Source organism: Dermacentor albipictus, chromosome 7 (genome assembly GCF_038994185.2).
Source record: "Dermacentor albipictus isolate Rhodes 1998 colony chromosome 7, USDA_Dalb.pri_finalv2, whole genome shotgun sequence".
In the NCBI taxonomy this organism is placed as follows: domain Eukaryota; kingdom Metazoa; phylum Arthropoda; class Arachnida; order Ixodida; family Ixodidae; genus Dermacentor; species Dermacentor albipictus.
Window position 1 is genome coordinate 104,361,036 of NC_091827.1, and position 14,666 is coordinate 104,375,701.

Below are 14,666 nucleotides of genomic sequence, written 5' to 3' on the forward strand. Positions count from 1 at the left end.
TGTTCAATGGTAGAAAGATTATAACAAAGCGCTAGTTGAAAGACATCGCGCCAATATACCACATTTTAACACGGAATTAAGCAGTGAATAAGAAAAAAGACAGCTCCTTTTCCCCGTTAGCCACACAAGTCACAAGCCAGCAAGTAAGCCGCACAAGTTACTTGAAAAATAGAAAATAAATATTAAGTAGATAAGTGAATACAGAAATAAATACGCACGAACACACACAACTTTACATATGCACAAAGTTGGTCCCACCAATATGTTATGACTCTAAACACAAGCTGGATAGCACAGCTAGCCCGAGATGTCCAACTTCGAAGCGAAATAAATGTCCAAAATATTACATATTACACAAATGACACTGCAATCAAATGAGCAAGTCGTAACGCAAGTAAGTACCATGTCCTGCAACAGCATGGCAATACTGCTATTGAACAGGATCGGAAAGCGAAACGGCCCCATCTTGAAACCAGCACAATAAGAGCAGCGCAAAAATAAATATGCTAAACCACGTTAATGATAAATTGCACGAGTGGAGACCGCAGGAGTAGACCAACCAACTGTCCCCACCATCGCAACGCAGGACTCCACGCTTAACCTTAATTACTTGCTATGGCCTTGGCATCCCGAATGTGATGAGCAGAAGTAGTTCATATGTGCCGGGTGAACGTGACCAACGAAGTTTTCCAGCATCTTCGAAGCTCTAAAAGCGACTACAATTGTCGTGAAAAGTAGGTAGCGTGGACTTTTCTCAAGTGCTATTTTCTCCTTTTTTAGAGGGTTTCGAAGTGCCGCTAAGCGCTGAATAGTGGCTGAGCAAGGGGAGCCACCAGAGCCAATGTTTCGACAAGGGAACTGGTCTTCAAAGCCTCACACGAAGGCAGTTCCCCTTCTCGAAAGTTTGGATGCGGAGACTACGCTTGTTGATTTGTTCCTACGAACAGCAGTCTTGCTTGCACGCCGAAGCAAGAACAGTACAGGCGAACAAAAAGCACGTATTCTGTGTTGGCGCTTCCGCTGCGGAACTGCAGGGAAATTGATTTGCAGTAGCAAAAGCGGTGCCTTTTGTGAGCGTGTTCAGTGATCTCCTTCGAAATGCAATATATAATTCGGAACGAAATGTTTACTCTCACGAGGCTTTGCACTATTCTTTGTTTATAGGGGGGCGCAAACAAGCGTTGCTTTTACTACATGACAATTACAAAGAACTACATATGCAGTTGGAATGCGCTTGAACATTTTTAGCAGCGTGTAGTGCTAAAATCTGTTCATTCTGGTGGAAGCTACTGGTACTACCTTTCACAAATTCGTTATCTATCAGCGTAGGCATACATTATAAATTTATGCGAGGGAAATGTTTTTGTTAGCAAAACCTTAGGCGGAAAATCAGAGAGCAAAACACAAGAACACAACACATCCACAGTACTCACGCGCTACTACAGTTTACTCAACAGATGTCAGGAAATAGCGTGCCGAAAGACTCTCAATAAATCACACGGCGTATTCAGCGAGGTTTTCGAGCAGAAATGGTTGCCGTGAAAAATGAAGCGCTGTAGGTACGGGTTATAATATATTTTTCCAATATAATGTATATGTACAGTTGTTGGCGTATCATTAAGGGTATCACTCTAGCTAAAAACTATGGGCAGATGGCGTTGTGTTCCTCGTGTCAGTTCTCAAATACACTTTCAGGAAAAAAAAAGAAAAATATTCAACTAAACGCTTTTGCCGTCTCCACTCCTTAGCACGAGCCTCCGCGTCTGGGAGCACCGCCCTGTCGCTCATTTGCGAAATCCTTCGCCAGCACATACGCCTGACGTTGGACGACAAGGACAATGCAATGTTCGTTAAAGGGCATGTTTAGGACGCCTTGATTACAGGGTATTAATGGACTAATATCGTAAGTCATTACTCTGTCTAGGCGCAAGCCTATACGCAAGGAATCGCATAGCGCAGCATTAGTGTATTAGAAAGGCACATGCGCCGAGACGAGGCCCACAGTCAGTACAAGACAGCCACGAGGATATCAAAAGTTTTTGTGGCTGCATTTGGTACAGCGACTTCTTTGAATACTGCGACACCGGAAGCCACTCACGTGCGTTGGGGCGTGACGTGGCGGCCAGAGAAGTCGCTTCGGGTGGATATTCTGCGTGCGGGTCCGGCGCGGCAGGTGGAAATGTGCCCGCTGGGAGAGTTGGCTCACGCCCTTGCAAGCAGAACGGTTCGTAGTCATTGCCACGTTAATGGAGGGAGGGATTCTAAGCGACATTTCGGTTAGCAGCCGGTCAAGTCCCGGTGCTCGTCAGGCACCATACTGGGACGCCGAGTAGTTTTTCGATAGCGTTCACAAAAAGGTATTTGTATTTTGTTCGTAGTTTCCTTAAGCAATGCTTTCTTTGCTTGTAGATATATGTCGATTCCAAATAATAGAAAGCTAGCAAAACTAAATAACAAATAATAAAACTAAAAGATGTGACTCGGAGCCGCAAAATAGAACGTTTCTCTTTGCAACAGAACGTAGGTTTAAAAAAATGTACTGAAAGAAACAAACGTAGAAGTGACGATGGTGAGAGATGTTATCGGAGAAGCCAACGAACCATTGCCAAATCGACAGTGCCTTTTTCTGGTCACAATGACATAGAAGGAAAGGCGGCGAAATAATGACACGTTGTGCTTTGCAGGGCAACAGAAAATGGGACGGTGGCATGATGATGATGATGATGTGTGTTGTTTTGTGGCGCAAGGGCCAGGTTTGGCCAAAGAGCGCCATGACTGGTGGTAGTGTTAAGGATGTATTATGGAAGATGTGACATGGCTGTAAGGTGGCCTAAAAATAGTCGCTGTAAAGTGCGTAAAATCTATGTACTATAAAATTATGGCGATGACTAATGACGAATACTGTGAACATTAAAATCCATCGTTGAATGATGCAAAATAAAAATATATAGAATGGTAAAATTACTTGGAGCACTGCTGCCTCGCCAGAGCCCTTGAAACACAAGGGCCTAGAGGCATGTGCTATATATACTAAAGAGCTATCGCAGCGGCATCCTCTGAGAGAGGACCCGCTACGAACATGTAGGGCTAAAAACATGCAAGACAACATCTTTCAGAAAACTTAGAACTGCATTCGTGTCAAATAAAGGTTCTGGGCCGAGTAACATAACAGGATGAAGGGGGATGCGCTGCCGGTATGCTAAGGGAAAATGCTTCTTCCTTTCATGTTCGGCTTCCCGACACTCCAGGAGGACGTGGAGGACGGTCAGCCTCTCACCGCATCTACCGCAGGTTGGAGGCTCGTTTCCCGTGAGTAAAAAGTTATGTGTGCCAAAAGTGTGTCCTATTCTTAACCGACAGAATAGGACATCTGTCCGGCGGGATTTTGTTACAGGAGGCCAGAAACCTAATTGTGGCTTTATTACATGCAGTTTATTATTTATTTCTTCGTCCCACATACGTTGCCAGTGGCTTCGTAGTTTCCTTCTTAAGAAAGGCTTCAGGTCTGTGACAGGGACCGAAGCAGTAGGATTATCTGCATGCAATGAGATTGATGTGGCCATCTGGTCAGCTAGAACGTTTCCCTTGATGCCCCTATGTCCAGGCACCCAGCATATGATCACATGTTGGTTAGACATATATGATTTGCGCAGTGCGGAGTAGAGTTCATTAAATACTGGATTTTTGTGATTGCAGAAAGACATCAAGGCCTTCACAACACTGAGGGAGTCCGTATATATAACTGATTTCTGGAGTTTTGATTTATTTATATGCTTTACGGCCGACAGCAGTGCGTAGGCCTCAGCCGTAAAGATACTAGTTTCCGGGTGCAGTACGTCGGATTCCGAGAAGGATGGACCGACGGCTGCATAGGACACCCCGTCGCGTGACTTCGATGCGTCTGTGTAGAACTCCGTGCAGGAGTATTTGTGTTGGAGTTCCCGGAAATGCATCTTGATTTCAATCTCTGGAGCATGCTTTGTGACTTCCACGAAAGATATATCACATTGTATGAGCTGCCACTCCCAAGGAGGTAGCAGCTTGGCTGGATGCATTAGGCGAAGCTCGAGGAGTGGAATGTGCATTTCTTCACTAAGCTCCCTCACACGCAGCGAGAAAGGCTGTCTTACGGAGGGACGATTGCGAAAGAGTGTAGCATATGTCATGTCATGAATGGTACTAAAACAGGGATGTTGAGGATTTGAGTGGACTTTCAGAAAATAGGTATGGCTGATGTATGTTCTCTGGATATGAAGAGACCACTCATTCGATTCTGCATATAAACTTTGTATGGGACTCGTTCTGAATGCGCCAGTGGCCAGACGGATTCCTAGATGGTGGACCGGATCTAGCATCTTTAGCGCGCTCGGGGCTGCAGAATGATAGATCACGGCACCATAGTCTAGTCGTGATTGAATGAGGCTCTTATAGATATTCATTAAACACTTTCTGTCACTGCCCCATGTAGTCTGGGATAGAAGTTTGATTATGTTCATTGTTTTCAGACATTTTTCTCTAAGATGTTTAATGTGGGAGACGAAAGTGAGTCTGTAGTCAAGTATGATACCTAGGAATTTGTGCTCTTTGCTGATAGGTATTCGTTGTCCACACAGTTCTAAGGAAGGATCCGGAACCAGGCCTCTCGTTCTTGTAAAAAGAACGCAAGAGCTTTTGTTAGGATTGATCTTAAATCCATTCTTGTCTGCCCACACTGAGACTTTATTGAGGCCATGCTGTACCTGTCTCTCGCAGACTGCGAGGTTACAAGATTTGAAAGCTATTTGAATGTCGTCCACGTAGACAGAGTAAAAGATAGCGGGTGGTAAGGATGCACGAAGCGTGTTCATCTTTACGACAAAGAGCATGCAGCTGAGTACGCCACCCTGGGGTACCCCAGTTTCCTGTATAAATATACGCGACAGTGCAGGACCTATTTTCACTCGAAATGTACGGTTCTCTAGGTAGCTCTCTATAGTATTTAACATGTTCCCGCGGATACCTAGCGCGGAAAGATCGCGCAGGATTCCGTACCGCCAGGCTGTGTCGTACGCTTTTTCCATATCCAGAAATATAGATAAGAAAGATTGCTTGTGCACGAAGGCATCGCGAATGCTCGCTTCGATCCGCACAAGATGGTCGATTGTAGATCGCCCTTCACGAAAACCACATTGAAATGGGTCAAGCATTTTACTGGACTCGAGGAGATGCACGAGACGGCGATTGATCATTTTTTCAAATACTTTACAGAGGCAACTTGTCAGGGCTATCGGGCGGTAACTTGCCACTGAGGAAGGATCTTTGCCTTGTTTCAAAACCGGGATCACAATGGCTTCTTTCCATGCAGTCGGGAAGTATCCCGCAGCCCAAATCGTGTTGAAAATTGTGACTAGTGTAACTTGGGTGTCTTTATGTAAGTGTTTGATCATTTCGTACATGATTCTGTCAGATCCCGGGGCAGAGCTCTTGCATGCGCTCAAGGCAGCTCTCAACTCGGCAATGCTAAAAGGACAATTGTATGGTTCATTCTGTTGGCATTTTCTAATGAGTGGTTTACATTCTTCTATTTGTTTATATTTCAGAAAGGATTGCGAGTAATGGTTGGCACTTGACACGCTCTCAAAGTGCTCCCCAAGTGAGTCCGCCTGATCTTGTAGGGTATCGCCTTCAGTGTTTACCAAAGGGAGTGCATGTGCTTGTCGCCCTCTTATCCTATTGACCCTGTTCCAGGCTTTCGCCTCATCTCTGAACGAGTTAATACTTGATAGAAACTTCTGCCAACTTTCTCGTCTGGCCTGTCGGCGGGTTCGCCTGCCTTCGGATTTTACTTTTTTAAAGTTAATAAGATTTTCCGCAGTGGGGGAGGCGCGTAGCAACCCCCACGCTTTGTTCTGATTTTTACGTGCGATCCTACAATCGTCGTTCCACCACGGAACACGCGGTTTGCACGACAGGCCATTTACTTGTGATATACATTTAGACGCAGCATCTATTATGAAGGCTGTAAAATATTCGACAGCAGCGTCAATTCCTAGCGAGGACATGTCATCCCACGAAATACAAGATAGAGTTCGGAATTTTTCCCAGTCGGCAGTGTCAATTTTCCACCTAGGAGCCTGTGGTGGATATTCCTTTACTTCAGGTGTTCTAAGCAGGATTGGGAAGTGGTCGCTTCCGTAAGGATTGTTCACAACTTCCCATACGAGTTCAGGCAGTATACACGGGGAAACTAGGCTGAGGTCAATTGATGAAAATGTTCTGTTGGCGAGAGAATAATATGTGGGTGCCTTCTTATTCAGCAGGCATGCACCAGAAGAGAATAGGAACTGTTCAACAAGACGACCTCGCACATCTATACGAGAGTCACCCCACAGGCCGTTGTGCGCATTGAAATCCCCAAGTACAACGTAAGGTTCCGGCAATTCATCTATGAAAGACTGAAATTCATATTTGCTTAGTTTGTAGTGTGGGGGTATATAAATTGAGCAAAAAGTGATAAGTTTGTTTAGCAGAACAGCTCGCACTGCCACTGCTTCAAGGGGCGTTCGTAGCTGTAAAGGTTGACATGCTATACTTTTATGGGTGAGAATCGCCACACCACCGGATGATGCGACGGCATCCTCGCGATCTTTGCGAAACGTAAGATACGTACGGAGAAAGTTTGTGTGTTTAGATTTTAAGTGAGTTTCCTGTAAACACAGCACTTTTGGATTATGTTTGTGGATGAGTTCTTGCAAATCATCAAGGTTTCTAAGGAGACCTCTGATGTTCCATTGGATGATTTGTGTATCCATGTTTAAGGTGAATTGGTGCTGTGTTTACGGAGACGGAGTGGATGCCTTATATTACAGAGCCCTTTCGAGGCCCTGTAATAGGTGTTTTGTTCTTTCTGAAGCGTTCGAGCGATTCTCGACGCTCCTTAGGCGTTTGGTGCGCCTTGGGGTCAGGTGTTGTGTCCATTGCCTCGTGTGAGGCGCCGGACAAGCGCTCTTGCGAGCGAGAGGTTTTCAGAGGGAGTCCCGCCTTGGAGGGCAAGACCCCTGCGCCCACCAGCCCGGAGGTCGATGGGGTTCCCTGAGGGATTTGGCTGCGCTGGACGTTGCCAGCGCTGGAAGGGGCCTCGGAGGTTGGGGCAGCCTCGGCTGCACCCACCTTTGGGGTGGATGGTCCCTTCTCCTCGGTTGGCGGAGCAGCGCTAGCTGCAACCGCCGCGGGGGCAGATGGCGTAACTGCCGACTCACTGCCTGTGGGTCTGACAGCCGCCGGAGGCCGTTGCGACGCTGCCCCCTTACGCGCCACATCGGCAAAGCTGCTCTTAGACAGGTATGACACCCGCCTACGTGCCTCCTTGAAAGATATATTTTCTTTGACTTTGATTGTCACAATCTCTTTTTCTCTTTTCCAGGACGGGCAGGCGCGCGAGTATGCGGCGTGCTCGCCATCACAGTTGACACAATGTGGAGTCTTCTGGCATGTTTCGGAGGAATGTTCAGTGTCACTACACTTGGCACATGTCAGGCGGCCTCGACAGTTCTGTGAACTGTGGCCGAACCTTTGTCACTTAAAGCATCTGAGAGGATTTGGCACGTATGGCCTAACACGAAGTTTGATATAACCGGCCTCGATGGACTCGGGGAGGACACTTGAACCGAAAGTGAGTATCAGGTGTTTCGTGTTGATCTCTTTACCGTCTCGCCTGATCTTAATTCGCTTAACATTTATTACATTCTGTTCACTGAAGCCCTCCAAGAGTTCAGCTTCAGTGAGCTCTAGCATGTCATCGTCCGAGACAACGCCGCGGGTGGTGTTCATGGTACGGTGCGGAGTTACAGTTATTTGGGTCTCGCCAAATGAGACAAGTTTCGGCAGTTTCTCATACTGCTTCTTATCATGGAGCTCCAAGAGAAGATCACCACTTGTCATTCTCGACGCCTTATATCCTGTTCCAAAAACTTCAGTTAAAGACTTCGAAACAAGGAACGGTGAGATGTTACGCACTAGTTTATCTGGGTTTTCTGAATGGATCACGTGGTATCTAGGAAAGTTATGGACTTGTCGTCCGAAAAACTGAAAGAGATCTTCGGTGCGCCCTCGTTTGTGAGGGCGATCAGGGAGTTTAGGAAAAGCGTTTTCCATGAGTACAGTAGGGTTTTCGGCCGCGATGCCGACCACCCACCATGGAGCCCAACAGGGGGACGTGACAGGAGTTCCTGCTAGAAAAACCCTGCCAACGCCAGCCGTACATCGCTGCTATAACCAAATACAGCATAACCAAGGCTGGCTAGCTACACAAGGTTAACCCTTGCCGCCGGGAAACTAGGAAGTGAGGAGAAGTAATGAGAAGACAGGAAAGATGAAAAAGACGAGAGAGAAAGACGAAGATTCGAGAGGTGGACAGGAAAAGGCGACTGCCGATTTCCCCCGGGTGGGTCAGTCCGGGGGTGCCGTCTACGTGAAGCGGAGGCCAAAGAGGTGTGTTGCCGCCACCGGGGGGCCGTAAAGGTCCAAACACCCGGCATTGGCTCAACCCCCAGGATCCCCTTTTCCCCGGACACGGCTAAGCCGCACACGGCTACGCGCGGGAGGGTCCAACCCCCGTGTGCTCGGGTCCGTGGTGTCGCAACGCACCAAACGCCTGCTGACGCAGACGCCCCTGCGGGGGACGGTGGCATGGGCACAGCTGCGGATGAAAGAGTGGAAATAAATGAACCATTATCATTTTGCGCTGAAAGGAGCAGGTAACTGAGAAGTTCCCAACATAGGCCAACAAAGGGAACAGCCTGAGTCGTATAGAAGATATTCAAACCATCGTCATTCTCGTAACTGTTTCCGCATGGTTGCCTTCAGACAGAATATAACAAAAAGAAAAGTTGTACCTAAGGGAGCAAGTGAAAGTATCAGCGCTGTTTTGTAAATAAGGCGCTTCATGTAGGTTTCATAAGGGATATGCGGCACTCTCTGTCACCCCAGCGGTGATTGATGGTCTTGCAAGTTCGAAAGAGCTTCACGTGGTCATTCATAACATCTATGAAAGATGCCTGCATGCTGTCATTGTTTGTGTACCGAAGACGGTTGAAGATAAATGAAGACGAATAGTTGGTCCGCACATTCAGGGATGCACGTGATGTACCATTCTGAGCAGTACGAAAGAGCACACGGGGACGCGTGTCAGATATCCCTAGAACTAATTCAAGCTCATCTGAGCAGGCGTAAAAAACCGAAAAGGAAACACTGTTCAATTCGCCGATTCACCACGCTTTGTATCTATAACGGTACGGCTAGCACAGAATTGGGTGCCTGGCTGCCAGTTAAACCAACCCTCATCTGCCTATGAGCTTACACACACATCTTCCAGTGCTATTCACGACATATATTAGTGTTATGGTAGCCTGCTATCGAGCGCATGTTCATTGCTTTCCAAAATGTAGCTGTGGTGGGTGTGACACCGTTTCGTATCCCACTGCCTCCCGTTTTGACTTTGTCTTTACTGTGGACGCCACGTATAACTTCACGCTGGGTTTCATGCACGCGCTCGTGCGGTCCCTTTGTTTTCACTCGCGAAAGTATGCCATGGTATTTCGGTTCACAAGTATAGTGGCATAAAGAAAAAAGATACGCAGTGACACCATTGTGACCACCATGTTAGGGCAGTATGGCGCACCGGAAAACTGAGTAAAGAAGAAATTTGACAGCAGGACAAGGCACGCTTGCAGTGAGTGAGAAATGGGTGACCTTAATAACTATGTGAAAAAACGTCTCGTTCAAAAGCATGTATACGTTGTTACTCCTTACATACATCATCGTGGCTGCCATGTTTGGGTACCAGAATAGCGAGTAGCTACGTCCAGAGATCACGTGGCACACATTACCGGCACATCTTTTTTTTTGGAATAGATGCTAGTTGTACGAGTTCTCTGAGAGAAACGCGACTTTGCTAAACCTCAGCTTGAATCGAGAAAGACAATGTGTCCTCAAAAAGCGAATGATGCAAGGATTTTGGAAGAATCGTTTCAATTACTTACCTGGAGATCGTTATTTGGTGCGTAAGTATTATCCGAATCTTGCATTAGTACCCACGATAAGCCGGAAGAGCACTATCTGGAACAAGAAACTTGAAGATGTTTTTGTGAGAACAGGAAAACGTATATAAGAAAAAAAATACCAGGAGGTATGCTGTCATAATTCATCTCTAGGGTCGCCCTTGATTTACCCTTGCAAGATACATCTGTTCGTTGAAATCAGCAAAAGAATGTCAATGTATGCTGCTTGAAAACAGTGAACTGGTCGTATTAATGACTAAACAAACGGTTCATGGAATAATATAAACAACGCATACTGCTTGATAATACCTCATATTTCTGTCCTTAAAAGTGCTTCGGTTAAAATGAATGCATGCAGCACCTCTGCTGTCTTCTTCCTGTAGTATTAGTACTCCTACCAATTTACCTACTGAATCTTGACCACTGTTCTGATACCTTAAAGTCCGTCTCTGCTGCTATCATAAACTTTGTACTTTTTATTCCTCCTATCCATATTTCCTTCTTTATCTTGAATTGTACTCATATATGTCTCCCTCAATCCCCCAATGTTCATTATCAATGTAGGTTATTATAGAAGAGTTAATGTTTGAATAAATTCCTCCTGGTTATGGCATTGTCGAGGTATGCGCGTTTCTAGGGATACTTTCTGATTCACAATCTGGCCAATTAGAAAACTTAACATTTGACCAAATACTTTGACGATAATCTGGACAGTTCTTGCTTCAGGAATTCGACCCGTTTCAGAGGCGCAAAGTCTATTGAATGGTGTACTGTGCAGTTTAAGCGATCACCAGTATCGAGCATTGCTTCTGTAAACATGTGCTGGACAGAGTAACTTGCGTTGATATACATAATGCGAAAAGGCGCATTGCTGTTGAGCTCCTTAGCGCATTAATTAATACCGGAGCATGACTTCTACGTGACTTTTTTAGCCTAATCTATGGAGATAATTTTATTTATATTTTAGTATTTGGGTAACGTTAGAAATTTTTGTGTGCTTGCTGTTTCTTGTCGAACAAAGAAAGGTAGGCCGTTAACCTAGTTCGAGAACGTGGTCTCAAACAGAGTGTTATAAAAAAAAAACACTAAAACGCATGCCACCTCGCTCGCTATCATTGGCAGAATGTAAGTGTCTCATGTGTTCTTTTTTTTCTGTATTACATGATACGTTAGAGGTGCGTAGGGGCTAAACTCAACGAAGGTCCGAGCAGCATGGAAAGCGCCACCCACACGAGTCCACAACCCGCTTTAGCGAGTGAGCGGAAACTGCGAGCCGACGAAGCCAGCTGGCGCTTGACTTGCTTTCTTTCCTTCCTCCGATGCCTTCTCTTCGCCTCTGCTTCTCCGAGAACCAATCAGGAGAGTCGCGGAGAGGAGGCCCGCATCCCTCTCCTCCCACTCCCTTCTCGGGAGTTCAGTGGCGCTCCCGGCGTGGCTGAGCGCCTTTCTGTCGCGCGGGTGCGCGCATAGGGAGGCGACTCTGGTCGCGCTGCGGACAGTCAGGAACGTGGGCTCGCTAAGCGCGTAGCTCGCACAAAGCCGCCAAGCGACCGACGACGGAGGAAGCAGCACCAAATCGATTGCCGGACAGCGTTTTCGTTTCAACAAGTGACGCCCCCTGGCACGGAGTGTGCGTTCTCCACTGTTGTGATTCGTTGGTGGAAGTCGGGATTGCACGTGCAGCGCTGGATCGTATCGTCGGCTAAGTCGAATCTCGTGCGTCGTTGTGGCATCACTCCGCGGGAGGGTGAGAAGCGCATCAGCACATTATTTCATCTCACATCTCACATTATCTCGACGCATTTGTCGACGCAGCTACCAGTATGAAGAAATCAGTAAATAGCTCGTTCTAAAGATCAATCCGTGGTTGGGACATCAGTTAATTTTCTTTTTCTGTTTTACCTCGAAAAAACTGCAACTCGCATCTTCACTTCCAAACTGCATCTGAGGAAGACGCTTTCTATGAGTTCGATGCCGGTGTTTGTTAAGTGCTTTCTTTTGGCTGAGCGATTGTTGAAAAGTTCCTGAAAAGTAAACAATAGTGGGCAGAGGTACGGCTATAAAAACCTTTGGGTCAGTTGCATAGCTTTTCTTTAGTGAAGGAGTATGCTCTGAAAAAAATTATGTAAGTTGTAAGGGATAACGCGAGGAGAGATTAAATTTTCTTAAACAAGCGCTGAACGCAAACACACGAAAGATCGCTATTTACAAAGAGGTGTTCGAGATAGGCGCGAGCTTTCATTATATTATCTCGACACTTAATTTTGCTGCGTGGGCCCTTCAAACTATTTCAAGTTTATCACTTACCATGTACTTGTCTGTCTACTTTCTGATAAGGAAACCGTCTGGGTTCTGTTTTTGCCAGTCTCATCCATAATTTTCATCTGTGCCACTATCTCGCCTGAGGTAATTGGTCTTAATTTGCTTTCGTCAAGGATCTCCTGTTCGTGATCGTTTGTTCGTCCAACTTTCCGTTTATTTGAAGAAGTTGCATTGTTATCGCCGACAAGTTTCTATTGCAAAGAACGTGTTATAAATCACAGAAAAGGTACACCTGCTTTCGAGGACGCTAAGGTGTTCCACTACCGCGCGAGCTGGATAGGGGTACCTGATGAATTAAGCAAGCAAAAAACGAGCGGAAGTGCTTCAAACTAAGCGCTAACGTGCTGGCTCCTTCAATGAGCAACTAGAATTTACCACGTTTGAGCTAGAATATAACACTGCTGTGCAGCTTTGTCTGCAAGAGGGAAAGTTTTTTGCTAATATTGTGCAAACAAACGGAAAAAGAACATTCTTGGCAGAGTAAGCAGCAAAAGGAGGTGTCGTTGGAGAAGCTCTCGAAATGCTGGATTAAAATCATTGCTGCCCACTCCCGTTTATGAAATGCAGGATCGCATCATACGTAGTTCGAATGCCTGTCATTTGCTAAATGGACCACGCCTGGCCTGCTGTACACAGTGTGCTTAATCGAACTGCTAGTTTCGTGGCTGGCACGCCTTTGCTTACTTTAGGCTGAACATAATTAGCTTAGCTTGTGCAGACCACGAAGACCTTTCTGCGTTGTAGAGCAATAAAACTTACGATTATTTGCTTGCACGTGTTAACCACATCGAGACAAGATATTTAGCTGGATGATCACTTTTGCTTGAAGATAAGAGACAGCCCTGTTATCGTTTGGTATTGGGACCATTTCGTAACGTGCTGTGTATCGTTACCATTTCCTAGACAGACGCTGATTTCTTCCTTTCACAGATGTCTGATTTACTGGCTTCTTTGCGAGTCAATCTTCACTGTATATATACAACTGCGTAGGAGCCCACAGTGGCCTGACTTTTCACTGACATCACGACAGTAGAATATTGCTTCAGTCCTCTACAGGATTCAGCAGTCAGTTGGTGTACGATAGGCTGGCAAATCAGGGTAACTCTGATAATGTGTAAATAAATGCTCTTGAACAATCCGGTTTAGTTGAGGGCCGCGTAATTGCCTTCACGTTACAGACAGCCGATTTCCAAGTATTTTTGCTTCCTCTAATCTCACCGCCTGCTTGTAGCGAGCGTTCCACGCCTAAAAATATATGTGATACCCTACATGAGGACCGCATTTACATCTCTCGACATCTTAGCAGTCTCAAGATCTTGAACAATGCTTACGCCTTCACTATTTCTTCGCAGAAGATACTATTGGTAAGAGCTTGCCCTACTTCTGTCAGTTTAGACAGGCAGCCTTTTGAATGCATCATTCTTTACCTCCTTGAACTTTCCTTTACAAGTAGCAAAGGAGTGACTGAATATAAATACCTTATATAGACAACCATCCTATTAGTTGTGAGCGCACACGTAAAATGCGCTGAAATATGAGGACGAGAGAATTAATAGTGATACCTGCAATGAAGCAATCAGTACTTCTCGTTGTCAACTGCTGAATCTGAAATAGTGAAAGTTTTCGCCGGCTAGACCGCAAATACTATTGCGGAAAAAGCTCTGATGCTCGCGCTCTTGTAAAAAAAGCAAGAAAGAGCAGAAAGAAGAATAAAAGTTAGAACAAGCTGTAGACGTGTTGGCCAGAAGTTATATCATGCTGTAAGTCTATAAATCCCAAAAGAAACATTCTGAATGACATTTCTCTGAAAATTCCGTGGTGGGCTCTGCGCTACTTTGCAAATGTCGGTGGTAACCTGTTATGTCAAGAAGACACCCTTATACTGCGGGCTCCTATAGCTACCAGGTCAGCCGCTGCTACCCGCAGGTTAAGAACGTATTTTTTTTTTTATAAACGCGCAATACCTGTTATCCCATCCGGGCTATAGTGTATGTGCGTGGCTGCTAAAGAGCGAGAATATAAGGAGCTTCGCATGAACGTGAGCTAGAAATACTGTTTGTTTCCATGCATACATTCCCACTTGTGAATCCCAGTGATGTCGAAGATAATCCAAATACACTTTGCAATAGAAAAGAGGCGGTGGATAGCAATCTAGATAACTTTTCCGCAAAGATTCGCGAGTGTTTAGTCACTGTTACGGCTGCTGTCTATCACTTTGCCAGGAACAAAAGCTACCCACTGGATATAGGTGCGAGCGGGGTTGCCTGATTTGCGAAAAAACGCTTGTGTTGCCGTTACTGTGCATTC